Genomic DNA, 22,156 nt, shown 5'->3' with positions numbered 1-22,156 from the left:
TCGTAGGTCAACTTTAAATTAAATACAAAGAAAAGTTGTATTATAGACCTGGTACCTTTTGATAGCTATTTTTTGTGTGTTTCTATGTTCTACATGTTCACCATTTTTTTTCTTAAAGTGCCCAGTACCAAGGTAGGAAAATGGCCATTGTTATATTAAAGTTCGTTTTCTGTGTGTGTAACTTTTTTGTTTTGTGTTTCTGTTGTTTCGTTATTCCTCTTATATTTTATGTGTTTCCCTCAGTTTTAGTTTGAAACCTGGATTTGGTTTTTTTTCCCAATCGATTTATGAACAACGGTATACCACTGTTGCCTTTATGTATTCCAATACAAGAACCTACATCGTAGTATTAATCTGTCATAAAGGAACATTTTGAGTTTTGAAAAATCCTAATATGATTTAAACAAATCACGAGTAAATAAAAACAATGTGATTCTGGGCTGTGGCATTAATTAACTAGGTAAAAGTAAAATAAAAACAATACCGAACTCCGAGGAGCATTCAACTCGGAAGGTCCCTCTTCAAATGGCAAAATCAAATGCCCAAACACATCAGACGATTTACCATAATAGGTAAATATTACACTTATACAGTTATGATACAGTTGTCAGAGAACATCTAGTGTGTGTTATTGGTGTTCCCATCAATCGTTTATCGATTCTATAAAAGACAGGTTAATAGCAATTCTCTGTAACCACCAACCAAGTTGCGGCACGCATAGTCTCAGATTTTCTTGAAACTTGGTCTGTTGGTAGCTATCGATAATCTAACAAGAAAAATGTTGACAAAAAATTTGTTTATGCCCCCGTTGCCATGGTTACGGGTCCCCTTGGATTTTGCCTCAAAAATGCATATTTTGAGGATAACAAATTACCCATTTTTAAGCAGTTATTATGCATACATTTCAAGTTTTATGAATATTTTGACTATAATTCATTGAAATATAACACTTTATGAGTAAGATGAAAATAAAAATTATTTATGACAAAAGGGGAGGAAGGGGGCAGCACTGGTTCAAATAGTGGAATTTTCAATGTATTCAAAAAGGCAAATTATAGGCATTTTGCATGACATAATTTGACACTTTTGCATCCACAACCACTTATACTAAAGTGATAAATGTAAATTATGACTGTTGTCTAGGAACAATTTATCATTAAAGGTTTAGGAAATAGGTTGCTAGGGTGGTTGCTATGGGAACATAAAAGTGTCATTTTTGGTATTTTGAAGAAAAATTTTGACATTGTTATTTGAATAGTTTAAAAACAGTGGCAAATACAAAATAGAAATCACTTGGGACATCTTGTGCATTAAATGACCTAAAAGTTGACCTCAAGGTCAAAGTTTATTTATGACCTTGACTTTGACCTTCGGTCTTTTTTTATTTAAGTGCCAGTCTGCCTAAGAATCAGGCAGTGGTGAAAACATGACAAAAAAAACCCACCCAATTTGACATTGATTTTAGTTCATAATATGTACTTATGCACACAAATAACATTCATTTCTGTTTTCTGTTCTGGTAATAGAAGATACAATTTGGTTGAAATGCACTAGAAATTAACGAATAAGGGGAGATAACTCTGTAATTTGCTATCATTCTAACCAATTTTCTAGCTAAGTTATTTGATATTACCAGACACACACAAACAAAAGACTAACATTTTTTAACTCAGGATGATGGTTAGTACTAAATAACATGATTAGCTCGGCGGGTTTTTTCTGATCATGTTTTGATTTTTACCTAAATTGCCTGATTTTTACAAAGACTGGCACTTAATTGTGTTAGAAATTTTATCAAATAAACCCAAAAAGTATATAAAAAAACTGTTTAAACAAAATTTTGCTTACATTTCGTTAGAAAGCAAAATACCAGAGGTCAAGGTCATGTTAAAAGTTCTTAGCAACGACCCTTTAAGTTACTTGATATAAAAGTATCTAGCAACCATACATAGTTGGGTTCAGGACTATGATATACATCCTAATTAAAAGTTGAGGGGTCAATATTTTCAACATAAACTTTACCAGCCATTCTCATATGATCAGAAAAAGCATAGCAACCATCCTTGTATTGGTGCTTTACTTAAGTTGTAATTCATTCTTCCATTTAGATTCTCAAATTTCTTTAAAGAACAGGTATTGTGTTTCTTAAATAGTTCACGTACATGAGTTTACTCATGTAAATTTCAGTTAATTGCAAGCAACTTTGTTTCCTGTTCTTACTTGAATTACAAATGCTGTTTTTTCCAAAGTATTTTATCAATTTTACGAAAAAAATACCAGTTGAGTCATTATTTCATTAACTAGGGGACTCGTGTTTTACTTTTATGTTCTTAATCTTGAATCTTCAACGCATGTAAAAAAGTAATGTAACAAAACATTATTTTTATTGAAACTTATATGGATAAATGAACAATTGCGCAATCACAGTACAAATTGGTCTACTTAATTGCCTTAATCGACAAAGGAGAAGGTACCTATGAAAAGGGGAGTTTTTGGCCCCCTCTCAAAAGAAGTCTTAATTCATACCATTGCTAGCCTCAGTATAGAAACTTTTAAAAAAAAAAAAATTTTTGTTCCGGTAAAAAGAAGGTAAAAAGAGTGTTAAAAGAACCATTTTTACTACATAATATAATTAGCACATACGAATTGATGTGTCTGTACAAATAACCATATTGTCCAGATAAGATGGTTGGTTTGAGAAAAACTTGAAGTTACAAATGAATAGTCACTTCAATTTGAGTTCACAAATTGTTTAGCAACTACTTAGCAACAGAAATATTCCTGAGCAACGGTTAATAAAGGGTGATTTGTGTCCTCTGAAGTATAAATCTAGCAACATCAATTTCATAAAAAAACAATTGTCCTTATTTTTTTTACTATAATTTTTCTTTTCAAATGATCCATTTAAGGGGAGATAACTCTTTCAGTTAAAAAAAATATACTGGACTAATAGGGATTTTTTTATTATTATTACTTGTAGCGAAAAAACGAGTTCAGTGACACCATTGTTTCTTTTATTTTCTAAAAACATATGATGAAACCTATCTTCCCACAAATATTCAAAATTCTATCTCAAAGAAAAAAATCTGTATGCACACAAGTGTGTTTTTTTCAAGAACAATCTAACCAAATTTAGGCAATTTTCAATGACTTTTAGCTTGTAAAATAGCACGGTGACCCAACCTTTTTATTATATTTTTAAACTAGAGGCTCTAAAGAGCCTGTGTCGCTCACCGTGGTCTATGTGAATATTAAACAAAGGTCACAGATGGATTCATGACAAACTTGTGTTTTGGTGATGGTGATGTGTTTGTAGATCTTACTTTACTAAACATTCTTGCTGCTTACAATTGGCTCTATCTATAATGAACTTGACCCAGAAGTTTCAGTGGAAATTGTTAGTAAAAATTTAAAAATTTTATGAAAATTGTTAAAAATTGACTATAAAGGGAAAGAACTCCTTAGGGGGTCAATTGACCATTTTAGTCATGTTGACTTATTTTTAGGTCTTACCTTGCTGTACATTATTGTTGTTTCCAGTTTAATATATAATAATATTCAAGATAATAAAAAAAAACGCCAAATTTTCCTTAAAATTACCAATTCAGGGGCAACAACATAACCATCGATTATCAGATTCATCTGAAAATTCCAGGGCAGATAGATCTTGACCTGATTAACAATTTCACATCCTGTCAGATTTGCTCTAAATGATTTGGTTTTTGAGTTATAAGCCAAAAACTGCATTTTACCCCCTATGTTCTATTTTTAGCCATGGCGGCCATCTTGGTTGGTTGGCCGAGTCATCACTCACCAGACACAGTTTTTAAACTTGATACCCCAATGATGATTGTGGCCAAGTTTGGTTAAACTTGGCCCAAGTTTGGTTAAACTTGGCCCAGTAGTTTTAGAGGAGAAGATTTTTCTAAAAGATTACAGATTTACGAAAAATGGTTAAAAATTGACTATAAAGGGCAATAACTCCTAAAGGGGTGAACTGACCATTTTGGTCATGTTGACTTATTTGTAAATCTTACTTTGCTGAACATTATTGCTGTTTACAGTTTATCTCTATCTATAATAATATTCAAGATAATAACCAAAAACAGCAAAATTTCCTTAAAATTATCAATTCAGGGGCAGCAACCTAAAAACGGGTTGTCCGATTTATCTGACAACGCCAGGGCAGATAGATCTTGACCTGATAAACAATTTTTTCTCCTGTCAGATTTGCTATAAAAGCTTCGGTTTTTGAGTTATAAGCCAAAAACTGTATTTTACCCCTATGTTCCATTTTTAGCCATGGCGGCCATCTTGGTTGGTTGCCCGGGTCACCGGACACATTTTTTAAACTAGATACTCCAATGATGATTGTGGCTAAGTTTGGTTCAATTTGGCCCAGAAGTTTCAGAGAAGAAGATTTTTGTAAAAGTTAACGACGACGGACGACGGACGCCAAGTGATGAGAAAAGCTCACTTGGCCCTTTTGGGCCAGGTGAGATAAAAAAGCAAAGTTAAATCTTTATTTTAGCAAATAATAAGAAAATTTTGTCTAAAAAAGTCTATTTTTATGATCTACCTTAACCATGTTAAATTATTTGTAATCGTGTCATAAACCTCTAAAACGATAAAGGTGACGCCACCCAATTTTCAAATTGACATGTTTTATGTGGCAATAAGCATGGTAAGGTTAAAACAATATTTGGCTAAGGCAAACTAAAATAAGAGAACGGATACCAACTTTTGGGAAATACGGATGGACGAACGTACAAACAGATGGAAAGGGTAACACTAAATGCCACATCTGCTTCAGCGGGGCATAAAAAGGTTAACATTCATCCTTTCAGGCCAGAAATTCCCCTGTAAATAGATAGTTGGTAGACCCTTTCACTCGGAATATTAAAGGTCCTTTCAGGGTTTTCTATTTATAACAATTTTTATGATGATCGACAATTTAAACTTGCATTTTATTCCTTTATTCTATTTAAGCCATGTAAGCCATCATAGGATACATTTTGAAAGTATATTATTACTTTAATGATGATTGTGTCCAAATCTGGTTTGTGGAGAAGTCCGGTTAAAAGATATTTTTTCCAAAAATGTTACATTTTAGACACTTTAAAAAGTGTGTACTTCACTTGAATCAATCAGTTTGTGTTAAAGATTTGAACTGATTTCATCATTACAAATACTTAAATTCAAGTTCAAATATGGAAATAAATCAAATTTGCTATTACATTTCATTTTTAGAATGTTTTTAGTCTTAAATGGAAGTTGTCGAATTCATGTCTTGTCTCATCACTTGTATAAGTAAGTGCTCGATTTCTTAACGCTTGTTTCACTGTGTTGTCAAAGACGATTCATATTTATCAAACACACGCTTTCTACTTTCTTATAAATAGCGTTAGAGTTTACTTTTTAAGCAAATGTAATAATTCTATATTTTGGGGCCAAAAGGGGTCCTGATTGTCTAGTCTGTTCGATTACTCAATCTCAATTGGCACTGAGACTCTATTAAAATAACTTTTGCTAAACACACAAAGTATTTTTTAATATATTTTTTTTAATCTTCCACTGTGGATATACAAAAAAAGTTAGGAAAGAGCATTTAATCTTTTGTGATGGGGATGATGGAAGTTTAACGAAATGAATGTGATAGTGTCTTGATCTGAAGATAAATAATATTGCCCAAAACATGCTAAACACAAATTTCTGTACATTTAGATGCACATCTAAAACTATTTAAAATACAAAAACAGTGTGTACGCAATGAAAAACAATTTCGATGAAAAAAATGAAATAATCAAGCCTTATAAGTTATAACGAGTGAAAATGATTATATTGTAAAATTGAGAATGGAAATGGGGAATGTGTCAAAGAGACAACAACCCGACCAAATAAAAAACAACAGCAGAGTGTCACCAACAGGTCTTCAATGTAGCGAGAAACTCCCGCACCCGGAGGCGTCCCTCAGCTGGCCCCTAAACAAATATATACTAGTCCAGTGATAATGAACGCCATACTAATTTCCAAATTGTACACAAGAAACTAAAATTAAAATAATACAAGACTAACAAAGGTGCCTAACTTCTTTGCTTGAAAGGCCAATTAACTCCAACCAAAATAAACTGGTTGATCTCTTAGCAGTTATATTCCTTTTCTCTTCTTCTTGTAGATATAAATAATTTGTCTTTAAATAACATTTGGTTGTCTTCTGGAGAGTTGTCTTATCAGACGACATCTTTTAAATTTTTGTATATATGTGTAATCAGTCTCATGAAATTAAATTTGCTATATTATCTACTTTTCCGGATTAGACATGTGTTTTAAATATTATTTTTTTCTAATTTTTGTCCAAATGAAATCTAAAATAAACTGTTGCTGTGCATGGTTGCTAGGTACATTTTTTATCAAATAAGGGTGGTTGCTAAGCACTTTTGACATGACCATAACTCTTTATTTTTCATATGCTGATAAAAGGTGGCTTAAAACATCCTGACAATTTTCTCCATGTATAGTAGCCTCTTTCTATTATATTTCCTTTCAAAATTCAATTAATATACACAGGGTCAAAGGTCAAGGTCATCAATAACCTTTGACCTTTGGACAAATTTATGGTCATTTAATTGCCAATAGTTTGCACATCATAGTCATTCAATAATAATTACTTTTTGTGGACTATTTTATTAAAATGGCTACATTTTAGAGGTAAAAAGGCAAAAATGACACATTTTTGTTTCCATAGCAACCATCCTAGAACCTAATTTCCCAAACATTTTGTTATATTATTTTGATTAGAAACGTTGATACTTTTCATTCATAACCACAGGTTAAATGGAGGTGGATGCAAAAATGTCTATTTTGTTCATACAAAATGTGTAAAATTTGTCTTCTGAACTATATTGAAAAATGACCTCTGCTTCTGCGGTTGTGACAATATTCAGCCAAAATATTTTTTATATATGACATTGCTACTTTGTTTGTTAAGTTTCATGTTTCTAAAAAATATTTACAAATAACATTAAATAAAACCTAGTTTTGATTACGAATGACTGCAAAGTAGTTGTTTTTTCGATGCTAAATTCCTCAAAATTTGCGGGAAATCTAATTCACTTGGTTACCATGGCAACCATGACCTAGCAACATTTGGGTGGGCATTTTTCTTACTTTTTTACATGATCACATGTTTTGGCTAAGTTTCATGAAAATCGGTGACTATGCGTGCCGGCACCTCTATGTAAAATGGTTGGTGGTTACAGAGAATTGCTCTTAATTTGTCGTCTTAGGCATTCTGTATAATGATTTATTTACAGTGTAAACATTCAATAGTAGTACTCACATCAGTCTGTTAATAGGTAATGTGGTAAGCAATAAAAGTATCAATTATTATGAAATATGATGTCGTGGTCAAACACATAGATGTATATTGCAAGGCTCGAATACTGGGAAATGTTCCCCAAATAAATACAAGTTTGTCGCAATTCTAGAGTGTTGGGAAATGTTTTTCAAACAAATAGAAGTATATCGCAAGGCTAGAATGGTGGGAAATATTCCTCAAATAAATTGATAACAAAAGAACAGACGTACCGGATAGTTTATCTATTCAAGGTCAATAACTAAAAATCTAACAGACATGTGCATGGGACAGCGCTTTCAATGCATATTTCCATATTATTGATATTTCTAAGGTCCATTATCCTTTTACAAATAATCAATCGGCACTGATTTCCAAATTCGTCCGTGACATCGCTGATAAAAACGTATAATATAAGTTACTATAAAAAATCTGGCAATGAATTCCGAACTTGCATGAGACACTTTTGCTATAAACCTTTAATAGGTTTTATAAACAATTGGCAGTTAATGTATACTTGAATGCGCTAATAATACAACTTTCCATATATTCAATGTTTTCGATGCATACCGTGACCTATAGTTGTTAATGTCTGTGTTATTTTGGTCTTTTGTGGATAGTTGTCTCATTGGCAATCATACCGTACACATCTTCTTTTTTATATAACAAATGTGATATAAAATATTGATCGGCACTGGTTTTAAAACTCGCACAAGACATTGCAGATATACACATGTGATATAAAATATTGATCGGTACTGGTTTAAGAACTCGTCTGACACATTGCTGATATACACATCTGATATAAAGTATTGATCGGAACTGGTTTTAGAACTCGTCCGATACATTGTGGATATACACATGTGATATAAAATATTGATTGGCACTGGTTTTAAAACTCGTCCGAAACATTGCGGGTATACACATGTGATATAAAATATTGATCAGCACTGATTTAAGAACTCCACCGAGACATTGCTGATATACACATGTGATATAAAATATTGATCGGCACTGGTTTTAAAACTCGTCCGAGACATTGCTAATATACACATGTGATATAAAATATTGATCAGCACTGGTTTAAGAACTCGTCCGAGACATTGCTGATATACACATGTGATATGAAATATTGATCGGCACTGGTTTTAGAACTTGTTCGAGACATTATGGATATACACATGTGATATAAAATATTGATCGGCACTGGTTTTAAAACTCGTTCGAAACATTGAGGATACACACATGGGATATAACATATTGATCAGCACTGGTTTTAAAACTCGTCCGAGACATTGCAGATACACACATGTGATATAAAATATTGATTGGCATTGGTTTTAAAACTCGTCCGAAACATTGCTGATATACACATGTAATATAAAATATTGGTTGGCACTGGTTTTAAAACTCGTCCGAGACATTGCTGATATACACATGTGATATAAAATATTGATCAGCACTGGTTTAAGAACTCCACCGAGACATTGCTGATATACACATGTGATATAAAATATTGATCGGCACTGGTTTTAAAACTCGTCCGAGAAATTGCTGATATACACATGTGATATAAAATATTGATCAGCACTGGTTTAAGAACTCGTTCGAGACATTGCTGATATACACATGTGATATGAAATATTGATCGGCACTGGTTTTAGAACTTGTTCGAGACATTATGGATATACACATGTGATATAAAATATTGATCGGCACTGGTTTTAGAACTCGTCCGAGACATTGCGGATATACACATTTGATATAAAATATTGATCAGCACTGGTTTAAGAACTCGTCCGAAACATTGCTGATATACACATGTAATATAAAATATTGATCGGCACTGGTTTTAGAATTTGTTCGAGACATTATGGATATACACATGTGATATAAAATATTGATCGGCACTGGTTTTAGAACTCGTCCGAGACATTGCTGATATACGCATATGATATACATTTTGGCCAGAACTGTACATTTGACGGAGCTACAGGCGTAATGATTAACAGACGGACATAGGGATGGAGGGAGAGAGGAAGAGACGTTTTCCATGTTCCCTGCAAGTTTGATTTCTTTTCTGATGTAGTACTTATTAATGTTTGTAATATTGATGAACACTTTATTTTAATCTAAAGTGTATTTCATTCTACACAATTGTTAACTATAACCCTTACCCTAATTACTATGTGTGAACTATATCTGATTTGCATGTTATTCTCTTTACCTTTGATTTTATTGGTTTTTACTTTTTAGAGAGTACAGTATGTTTGTCGATTGTAATGTTTCTGGATAAAATATCTGGATACTAATAAAGTCTTTTAAGAAGCCTTAAATATATATAAAAAAAATAAAAGTAGATGTTGTCTGATCGAATTGAGACAACTGTTCGTCAGATACCAAATGGAAAATCGTCAATTATTGTTGGTTATATAAATGAACAAAATTAAACAAATATCTTGTGTACGAAAACTCTACTCGTATACACTATAAGAAGGTATGAGTATTTAACAGCTTTTGTCAAGTTTTCCAGGCATTTCATACGATTATGAATAAAATTAAGACAAGAATTAATATAAACATTTAATATAAAATAATAACTTATTTTACAGATGCCAAATAAAAACCAAAATTAAAAAAAAAATGTTAAAATATGGTAATTGTCCTTCAAACCTTTAAGATCCTTTGAGAAGTCAGTAAATCGCGTTTGTAGTACAAATTGTAGGTTTCAGTTTCACTCAAAACAATTTAAACTTGTTATTTGGCAATAAAGTTACGTTGATACGCAAATGATTCTACCGGCATCGAATCAAAACCATAATGAGGCAAAACTAAATCGTCCTGTTACAAAAGGTGACACAAACACTCGACATAGATTGTTGTATTTAGTATCAGTTTTCAATAATTATCTATAATTAGATGAGAAATAAGATTAGACATTTTTTTGTGAAATGTGATACAACAATAAGTTTATTGATTGTTAAACATGCAACACAAGATATACTATTTCATACTGTGAAACCAACACAAGATATACCATTTCAAACTGTGAAACCAACACAAGATATACTATTTCATACTGTGAAACCAACACAAGATATACCATTTCAAACTGTGAAACCAACACAAGATATACCATTTCAAACTGTGAAACCAACACAAGATATACTATTTCATACTGTGAAACCAATCCAAGGTTTAGAAACACAAGATTAATATCACAAACTGTGAAACCAACGTAAAGTTAAGAAAGCATATACACTCAATATACAATTGTAATGGAGGTTCACTTGGGTATATGGTTAACTATTACCCATCACTCCTCTGATCATAAAACGTCGTCCAAGATATTTATAAGATATTTTAAGATATTTTGAAGGTCACCAATTTAGCAATCTTTGTAAAATGCAGACCTCGGCGATCAATCATTCCAGAACAGGCGTATACCAACAAGTAAGGAACACGTATAAAACAACGACCACCTTAAAACTACTTCTTTGGGTAACTATGTTACTTATGTTATTCTGTACTACGGAAGGGAACATATACCCTCGACCTGCTTCACATTCGACACACATGATCTGAATTCGTTTTTCTCAAAAAAACTTAAATAAATGTTTACTCAATTAAGACTTTTATAATTTAAATTTAAACAAACTTATTAAGACAGAATATCGCATTGCATTGTGTAGTATTCTAATTCAAATATGACCTTATACACTCACCTCTATTCACTATCTTCTTTTCGTAACTCGTGTACTCGGCTCTTATAGCTATCTTGCTCATGTAATATTAAGAATGCCAGTTAATAGTCAAAATCGGTCCATATACGATTATATATATATATATATATATATATAGATAGATAAACACTTTTTGTTACCTTGATGTCATTTTTGTTAAATAAGCAAGAACTACATAATAGTAATGCGAACATTTACCCAAAAGAAACTAACTTTGAATAAATCTTATATAAACAGCTATAATTATCCCTATCTTAATTTGGATAGATTTATGTGAGAATCTTATATACTAGTATAAAAAGTTAAGAAAAAAGGTCTGTATCGTGTATTTTCATTTTTGAACGTTGATGTTCATTCATCCATTCTCTCTAACTCGTTTGCCGTGCCCGTTTCTGCGAGTTAACATAAAACCAGTCGATATTTTTCACAAACTATGAAAAACATCGCAATATTTCCTGCCGTTACAGTATCTTTAAGTACATTATATATTAAGATGTATAAACTAGAACATGAGTGATTTTAAACTCCTCTTCTAGTTTATACATCTTAATATATAATGTACTTAAACATAAAAAGACGTGTTATGATTTCCAAATAGACAACTCTCCACAAGAGAACATATGACAGAAACTAGCAATTATAGACCAACAATGCATAAAACCCATACTGCATATTCAGCTAGTAAAAGGCCCCGAAAAGACAAAAAGTAAAACAATTCAAAGTAGAAAACTAACAACCAGATTTATATACAACGAAAAACAAATATGTAACACAGCAACAAACCAGTGAATTCCTGACTATAGTCTATTTAGTCCTGTTAAATGATCCAACAATTTAACGGTAAGATTGATCAATCGACTGTTGCAGTGGTTAATCATTAAATAAAACATAATGTTCTTCTAGGTTTCAATATTTTGATGAATTATAGTATTGCTTGTTTTACTTTCTTTTTTAGTTTGTTTAAACTCGACAGAAAAAGATCGAATTTATCCTTTAAATAGACTTTTATCTTATCGTAGAGCTCTCGATCAGCAGGTAAAGAAAGATAACTTTGATATGCTCTCATTTCCCGTCTGGCTGGGAAGAACATAGATTTTTTTTGTATAATTAAACCAGATGCTCCGCAGGGCGCAGCTTTATACGACCGCAGAGTTCGAACCCTGAACATTGGGGCAAATATGGACACAACATTCAAGCTTGATACAGCTTGAATTTGGATTGTGATTAAAAAGTTGACACAACACAGTTTTCTGACACATAATGAATGTGGTCTAAGAACTTAAACTTAAAAACTTTAAATTTTAACGCAGGTAGGTTAATGCTGTTCGAGAGTAAATCGGCTATTTATTCATGTAAAATCAATGAAATTTGAAATTAATTAGAATTTTTGTCTAGAAACTTTCATACCCAGAACTTATTTTTATCATCCCTAATATCATCCAAAGTTTTAATTTCTGGTGTCTCAGAACCCTCCATCTGGTTGCCATGGTAACGGGCAGCATTCAAAGATGGCGTGTGAACGTCCAACTTCAAGAGCCTGGGGCACCCCATAGAACTAGACAAATGAATAAAAATAAAGTTGTATTTGGTTGACAAATATGTTATGTTTCCCGTAACAGCTGTTTCATTCTTTAAATGTGCCCTTTCATAATAAAAAATAACAGAAATGACATACAATCCAACCGTGGCCACACCAAAAGTCAACTATTTTGCCAATTTTAGAAATGTTATATTCATTTTAAAAACAAGAAACAGCAATCTTCGTATTCATGAGCTTTCCAAGAATAAATATGCCAAGTTTTAAAGAGATCAATAAATGTTAACGGGGTGCGCCAATGCGATCTTTATAGATGAATGATATTGAAGTCCTTACTCGGCGACATTTAAACACTGAATTGATTCAGATCGATTATTCCCCTTTTCGGTGTAAAAATGCCGGGAACGAAATAATCGACATTTTGATAGTTTCTGACTAGAGATAAACACATTAAAGATGTAAAATAATTGTTTTTTTCACATTTTCATACTTGAGTTGTTCATGAATCTTTAAAGAATCACCATGCATACGAAGAGAAAAAAAGGGGGATACTCTGACGTTAAATACTTTGTGAGGGTTTTCGTAACCAAATGTTCATTTCTAAACATATTTGTGTGTCATATCTGCCGATTGCAAATAATATTATCTTGCTTACTTCCTTAAATTTTAATATGAAAGGGTCTTTACGACTTTTAGATTACCAAGGTTTAACATAGTGAAATAACGTGATGACGAACGGCATATATACAATTTCTATTGAAATCAAACAAAGTTTAATTTTTGACCCAAATTTGGACCAACTTGAAAACTGGGCCTATAATGAAAAATCTTAATACAGGTTTAGATTCAGTATATCAAAGAACCTCAAGGATTCAAGTTTTGTTGATATCAAACAAAGTTTAATTTTGGACCACGATTTGGACCAACTTGAAAACTGGGCCCATAATAAAAAAATATAAGTACATGTTTAGATTCAGCATATCAAAAAACCCCAAGAATACATTTTTTGTTGAAATCAAACAAAGTTTAATTTTGGACCCCAATTTGGACCAACTTGAAAACTGGGCCAATGATACAAAATCTAAGTACATGTTTAGATTCAGCATATCAAAGAACCCCAGGAATTCAATTTTTGTTAAAATCAAACTTAGTTTAATTTTGAACCCTTTGGGCCCCTTATTCCTAAACTTTTGGGACCAAAACTCCCAAAATCAAACCCAACCTTCCTTTTATGGTCATAAACCTTGTGTTTAAATTTCATATATTTCTATTTACTAATACTAAAGTTATGGTGCGAAAACCAAGAATAATGCTTATTTGGGCCCCTTTTTGGCCCCTAATTCCTAAACTGTTGGGACCTCAACTCCCAAAATCAATCCCAACCTTCCTTTTGTGGTCATAAACCTTGTGTTTACATTTCATTGATTTCTATTTACTTATACTAAAGTTATTGTGCGAAAACCAAGAATAATGCTTATTTGGGCCCTCTTTTGGCCCCTAATTCCTAAACTGTTGGAACCAAAACTCCTAAAATCAATCCCAACCTTCCTTTTGTGGTCATAACCTTGTGTTAAAATTTCATAGATTTCTATTCGTTTTTACTAAAGTTAGAGTGCGAAAACTAAAAGTATTCGGACGACGACGACGACGACGCTAACATCATACCAATATACGACCAAAAAAATTTCAATTTTTGCGGTCGTATAAAAACTAATACAGAATTATTCAACAGATTAATTGAGTTATTGGATTTGAACCAGAAGACACCAATGTCTACAGAAACATCAGATAAATCAGTGAACAAAAATGAAATTCTTTCTGATGATAGTATTACATCCTTAAAGAGTGAGTCAACACTAGATATTGATCCAAATGAAACTTTTGTGTGCACATATTCCCAGATCCAGGAACTATTAAAATTCCATGAAACATTCAGAAACCTGAAAATAGTGAATTATGAGAAATGTGGACATGTGGCAAGGATGACCTTATTGTCACAGGACTTATACCAGATGTATTTGTTTTGGAGTTCTTCGCCAAATCTACATGGGGATTATTATATTAATTACAAGATGTTCCATTCCTACATGTGTAGTGGAATTCTCAACATCCAATATGAGAGATTTTCAGATTTTTCGGGAATTGGCATTCCAAGTAAGCGATTTCGGACTAAAACTGCGGGAATATATGGTGAATCCGTTAAATACTTTAGGGATTTATCAATTAGCGATGCTATATCTGAAGAAAAGTTGAAGACTGTCCCATTTATCAATGTGACAAATGCCGATATCAATGACAATTCAGTATACTAATTTTCGTTTCGCAGGTGTCCTGCCTACCTCAGTACCTGTCATTAATTTCCTGGATGGGTACATATTGCTCTAATCCAAATAATAATGATATCGTGGAGCTATTAATTTGGAGCACAGGGGTGCATACATACTTGCTCAAAAGGAACCTGAAACACGTAATCTGGAGCTTAACATATGTTGTACCCCTCCCCTAGTCCAAATAATTATGAGGGTGGATAGGACCTTTATCAGGACTCTGGGACCAGGTGTTTTTAGATTGGGATTTGGGGATTGACCCTTTCAGGATCCGGGAATTCTTTTTTCGAATTTCCGGACCACCAGATTTTGTATTTTTAAGCCAGGGATTTCGTGTTTTTAAGCTATACATGTATGTATCCCGTTAAACAGAAGGGATGCTATTGTTTCAGAAAAAGGGAAAAGGTTTGGATCCATTAAAACGTTTAATCCCGCTGCAAATGTTTGCACCTGTCCTAAGTCAGGAATCTGATGTACAGTAGTTGTCGTTTGTTTATGTAATATATACGTGTTTCTCGTTTTGTTTATATAGATTAGACCGTTGGTTTTACACTAGAAATTTTGGGGCCCTTTATAGCTTGTTGTTCGGTGTGAGCCAAGCAGGGTTTCCCCTGGGTCAATTATTTTTTTCGCCACCTCTTTCGCCAAAACAATATATTTTTCGCCACTTTATTATTTTTTTCGCCAAGTAACATAAATATATTTTTCCTGTTGTGCCCTTTTGTACTAAGAAGTAATTTTTACAACAAAACAAAAGCTTTTATCACATGAAATTGATCCCTCGTTTCATGTGTAGTCATTACATTGAAGGGTTACTCTCATTCGAGGGGTTGTTCCCAGCCTTTTGGATAGATTTTTTCATAACGACAGTTTTCTTTTCTTCACCATCGTAAATGAAAAAGTTGAGACGTACAACTATGCTTGAAACACGTGCATGTGTCACTCAAACGACTTTATTAAAGTCAAAGGATAAAAGAATTAAAGTTTTAAATCGGAGATTTTTCTTGCTTTAGAACAATTTTCGTCACAACAACAGCTTTCTTTTGAAAACTATCTTTAAAGGGAGAGATGTCAAAAGTTTGCTTCAAACACGTGCGTCGCAAAGATGTAAATATATTCTGTATGTGACATTTACAGCGGAAGCCATTTGACCATATCATTTTGTGAAACAATTCAATCAACATCTTTATTAATTAGTTCTTTGTTGTCGATAGCTATAAAATGCAATCAGCTGATTATTGATTTTCTGTCTAAATCTTAATGAGGTCAAGGTGAATTCCGAGTATTGTCTGATCGGGTAAAGTCAGACAAACTCGACAAAAAGTAAATAAACAAGATGCCTTAGATGGAGGAAAATAAATCGGTTTATATATTTCTTTCGCCAAATTCTTTCGCAAATGACGAATTTTTATCGCCACAATTATTATTTTTTCGCAAATTGCGAAAATGGCGACCGCCAGCGGAAACCCTGGAGCCAAGGCTCTGTGTTGAAGGCTGTACTTTTAAAGAGGGACGAAAGATACCAAAGGGACAGTCAAACTCGTAAATCTAAAACAAACTGACAACGCCATGGCTAAAAATGAAAAAGACAAACAGAAAAAACAATAGTACACATGACACAACATAGAAAACTAAAGAATAAACAACACGAACCCCACCAAAAACTAGGGGTGATCTCAGGTGCTCCGGAAGGGTAAGCAGATCCTGCTCCACATGCGGCATCCGTCGTGATTACAAATCCAGTAAATAGTCTAATTCGGTAGGTCAAATTCATGAAAGAGAAGGGGATTGTAGTTACGACGTAAGGAACATATCCGATATCATTTGTGAAACGGTTATTCCATAACGGTCAACCAACTCGTGATGGCGTCCGTAAAATTTACGAAGGGATGATTTCAACTTCACCATTATAATGGTTTACTTTTTAAATTGTTATTTGGATGGAGAGTTGTCTCATTGGCACTCACACCACATCTTCCTATATCAAGTTATAAAATTTTCTTGGGGAGCCTGCTTGCAAGAAAGTTGTTTAAATTCTAAACAGAGAAAGACATTTCTTTGTAGGAACCTGTAGATTAAGGGCGTCTCATATTCTTATTGCTCTGAAAGCAAGTCTACCATAAGCCGCTGAGACGAAAGTGTTCATTTGTAACAGTTATACAAACCAGGCATCAGGAACACAGATACCCCCCTTTTTTTGTCCAGGTTTAGGAACCCCCCTTTTTAAAATAATTGGATCTGCCCCAGCCCATTGGTGACATTTTCCATTTCCATTCTCACATTTCTATTACATATAATTTATATCTTGTTTTTGAGTACTACATGTATAGGGACATTATTCGTAATAAAGGGTCGAAATTATCAAATAATGACTTTAAACCGTTTGAACAAATTTTCATGAAAATTTGCTGAAATGATCCCTTATGATTTTTTATACAATGAATATTTTTAGATTTTACTCATTCTCTTTATGGGATTTTAATATTATTCAAAAAATAATCCATGAACTGTGCCACTGTTGGCAATTTTTTTTATATTTGTACATGTACCCCGGCACCACTTTTAGTATTTAAAAAAGTTGGGGCATACTGTTTTACTACTGTATGACTGTCTGTACATCCTTAGGTCAGTCCGTCCCATGAATATTTTTCATAGCACTGTTTGCAGGAATGTTACAAGGATTTCTGAAATTTGGCTTCAGAGTTTATACATGCATGTCAGAGTCAGTTATACTGTGTCATGCTTTTTCAGATTCATTACTCAACAACTTTCTGTTAACCTTATACTTTAAGGGTATAGGAATATTATTAGTGAGCAGTAGCTCACAGAGATTCAGGTGTTTGTTTTAGATTTTATATTTTGGAGGGGCTGACTATTACGGGCAGTGATTTCAGTATTTCTAGTTAATCATGAAAATTGATTTAAGACATGTATAAAGAAGAGCTAAAATGACCACACTTGTATATATGGCCATGTCAGTCTGTCTGTTTAAGGTTACAATCTTACATGTATATCATCAATATATATATAAAAAATCAACACAATTATTTGTACACTTTAATTTAAACTGTAATTGTACTGCTCCTCGGGGCGTCTTGATTGACAAATAAAAATTGTTGTTGTTTGTTGTTGTTATATAGGGTAGGTAGGTCAGTCATTTTTTGTCAGTATTTCACTTTTACTATTTTTTTTCTTTTCCTTTTTTGTGCATGATTTTGAGTTGTGCCATGGTCTCATTTGTCCATGGGCCGAGTTTACCCATATTTTTAATGATTGGATTATTTCCCTTGGTTATTGGTTATTGGTTGGAAAAATGGGGGTGAAGTTTTTATTTTATGACATGAGTTGCAAGTTTCCTTAGAACAGCTGTCATATTCACGATTGTGAACATTGGGATGTATCAGGCAATTGATTAAATTTATTGGCAACCCTTACTTCGCTTTTGACACGAGTTTTATAAATTTTTCACTTAATGACAGGAATAAAATAGCTTTGAGTCAGCGCTCAAATTAGGGTCAGTCGAGTAACTGTAAACAGACATATACCATGTATACATGTACATGTATTTTTTTTTTGCCAATTATCACTGTGTATCATCGTACAGTTGATATTTGGACATGTCTTTAGTAATCGTTTTTGTTTTGGGAAAATAATGAGACATCTCTAATCCTCTACCTACGACCAAATCATTTCTTTAATCAACAATTATTTTTAGATTGAGTTACATATTGAAATTTATATGTGAACAAAGCAATGATTTTCGTTACCGTGTGAGGTCAATATCGATCATGCTTGCTTGGTAAGCAGGCGCGGATCCAGGGAGGGGGGGGGGGTTGGAAACCCCCCCTTTTTTTGGAACAATCAATGCATTTGAATGGGGACATGTAGTTGGACCCCCCCCCCCCTTTTGTCCTGGGTTAGGAACCCCCCTTTTTAAAATGGCTGGATCCACCCCTGGTAAGTAACTATATCTGCTGTACTGGTGATACAAGGTGTTCATGTCATTTCTCTATTTTGTATAATTCTAGAAATCCAAGAAAAAATGGGCATTATACATGTATCTATGAAGGAAATCCTGCGATCTAATAAGGGTTGTGTGCATGTGGCAGACGTTATTTTTTTATTTAACAGTTATTTGAATCATTATACACAAAAAGTCATGTTTATGTTCCTAATATTTAAAAAAGTATCTGTTTGTAATTAAATGATTACCTTTTCTTTCAGCTTACCTGTTAATTACAAGATACACTAGTATGCCATTCCAGGTTTGATGAAATATAAAGTGATGGTTTGAAATTGGAGAGTTTTATTTTTATACACAGGTAAATTGTTTTATCCTGCAATCAGCTAACTTTTGTACAATGAGACAACTCTCCTCAAGTGTCCAAATGACACCAAAATTAACAACTATAGTTATAGGTCACTGTATGGCCTTCAACAATGAGCAAAGCCCATTCTGCATATTCAGCTACAAAAGGCCCCTAAATTGCAAATGTATTTTTTAGCAATTCAAAGGAGAAAACTAACAGTATAATATGTAACACAGCAACATAGACAGCCACTGAATAACAGGCACATGCATACAGAATGTGGAGGGGTTAATAGTCTATAGATATAGGAAGATGTGGTGTGAGTGCCAATGCGACAACTCTCCATCCAAATAACAATTTATAAAAGTTAACCATTATATGTCAACGTACGGCCTTCAACAAGGAACCTTGGCTCACACCGAACTTAAAGCTATAAAGGGCCCCAAAATTACTAGTGTAAAACCATTCTTACGGTAAAACCAAGTCCAACAGTCTAATCTATATAAAAAAAACCAAGAAACACATATAAATTACATGAACAAAAGACAACTACTGTATATGCTAGTGAGTGTTTTTTTAATTTGTGCAAATAAATTTCTGTTTTCTTACATTGTAAGAATATTAATGTACATGTATGATGTATATTCAGAAGTTATTGTAATGTTTTATATAGCAAATTTGCATTTTGAATATTGCAATAATGGAACTCACATTCTGATCTCAATAAATATAACTCATTTTATTTTAAAGTTTTATCAAAGTAGTGCACCTTATTAAAATGTGTGTGAAAAATTACATCCTTGTTCAAATGTTTAATGAAATTTCTCGCTACATTGAAGACCCATTGGTGGCCTTCGGCTGTTGTCTGCTCTATTGTCGGGTTGTTGTTGTTTTAACACACCCCCATTTCCTTTCTCAATTTTATTATTCATGTTATTAAATAAAGACCAGGGAATTTAGTTGTTTGCATTTTAACAGTAACTTCTTGAAGAAATATGTTTGCACTTACTTTTTAATACTTTAATCATAAATATCATGTTAAACATTTCATTTAAATATATATACATGTACATTATATTTGCATTTTCATATTTCAGCAATGATGATCACCTGTACCGAGACAGCAGAAGAAAGTTACTTATTTATAACTCATCATGACCATTTAATACCGAAAATCTGATTAAAATTTGTTTGGAAAGCCACCAAATATTTCAATGAAAAGAAGAAAAGACAGCAATTCTATATCATGTATATCATGTACTAAGCAGAAGCATTTGCTGTTTCAAGACCCAGTTGAATTGGAGTTTAGTGTTTTGATGCAGTGATGCAGAGGAATATTTAAGTGAACAGTTTAGCTTCTTTTTCATCATCGTGATCATTAAAGTTGATGTTTACCATCGGAGAGAGCTTTTTCCTCAGTTGAAATGAATTCTAAATACAGGCAGTTTGGAGACTTTGTATATGTCTTACAATTGGAGTTCTAAAAAGGATTACATTTAAAAAAAATGTGTTGCAACAGTTTCATGCATTTAATTTGTGGTCTCTTTCGTGAAATATTTGAAAAATCTGCAATATCTAACCAAGTAGTTTATTAGAGATCTACAGATGAACATATGACATGTATGACATTCAGATGAATTTGAAAGAAGGAAATATATTTATTTATAAGACTTTAATATGAGTGTTTAGTTATTTTTTGGCAATTACAGGCATGACAGGGAGTAATTATAAGATAAAGTTATTTGATTTAAACATATCTCCTACCTACAGATATACATGCGATATACATATATGCATGTAGGCATACAATTCACTGACACACCACTAATTTGAGTTACATGTACATGTAATGATAAAAGTAAGAATATGACATATAAAAAAAATTGATTCACTCAGATTGCCAATGAAACAACTCTCCATCAGGGAAAAAATAGTTGTTTATATATTGGCCACCTGCAGAGACATGAGAGAACAAGAAAATCATATTTTATCATGATTTATAATTTTTCTATTTCATTTCATATAAACACTGAATACAGGCCTACATTTGTAGGTGTACAAAAAGTTCAAAAGCATAAAACAGTGTTGTAATCATGCAGTTGTTGTTCATCTGAAAGTCGTATGATATTGATGTTGGGCTTCAATAATGAGCAAAACATCTGTATAACAGTCACATAATGGTTAATTTTGAACAAAATAATTATGGGAATTTCCATTTTGTACATGCATGTATATATGTATTGTACATGAAGATGTGTATCTCATGTACATACATGTAGCTTGTTTATACTTGGAAATCATAAAATGCAATGTTTTCATTTCTTGTTCTTGTCTAAACTAAAATTGGTTATTTATATAATGACATAAACTAATGACATGATAATTGTAAATGTTTGGCATAAAAAAATATAAATTTATTTAAATGATGGTATTACAATGCATTATTTGTATCCAGGATTTTCTGTAACTGCAATAATAAATCTCACATTTATCATGTTTATTGTCCTGGCATTGTTTAATATAAATTATTATTATCTTGGGACTAAATTTACTCGCACTTTTTTGAGTCTATTTGAAGGATATACATTATAATTATATAAACTTGAAAACTTGATGGAATATTCACAGTATTAGTAGACTAAAGATTCTAATATATAGCATGTTTTGCATAAGATGTGATGTATGGCAATGAGACAGCATGACCCCAACACAGACAGAAATTGCTTTCTTCTTTTTTTGAAGTTCCATGCATATTTTTTAAATACAGCTAGAATTTTGATTTAAAGATACATGTAACAGCATGTGGTATAATTGTCAAAAAAGTTTTGATTAACAATTAAGTAATTTTACTTTTTGTCATGATTGTGATTAGGTCAGGTAAAGAT

The 22,156-nt window shown here is 32.6% G+C and overlaps 1 long non-coding RNA gene across 1 annotated transcript; it reads left to right on the top strand.

The window, feature by feature from the left end:
- Positions 1-18,250: 18,250 nt before the first annotated feature.
- Positions 18,251-20,947, top strand: LOC139486615 (uncharacterized). Its single transcript, XR_011655623.1, has 3 exons — positions 18,251-18,365; positions 19,186-19,283; positions 20,369-20,947. It is a non-coding gene; the product is annotated as an uncharacterized lncRNA (long non-coding RNA).
- Positions 20,948-22,156: the final 1,209 nt, after the last annotated feature.

This window comes from Mytilus edulis, chromosome 8 (assembly GCF_963676685.1).
Source record: "Mytilus edulis chromosome 8, xbMytEdul2.2, whole genome shotgun sequence".
In the NCBI taxonomy this organism is placed as follows: domain Eukaryota; kingdom Metazoa; phylum Mollusca; class Bivalvia; order Mytilida; family Mytilidae; genus Mytilus; species Mytilus edulis.
The sequence above is the reverse complement of the archived record's forward strand: the minus strand, read 5'-3'. Positions and strand labels throughout refer to the sequence as shown.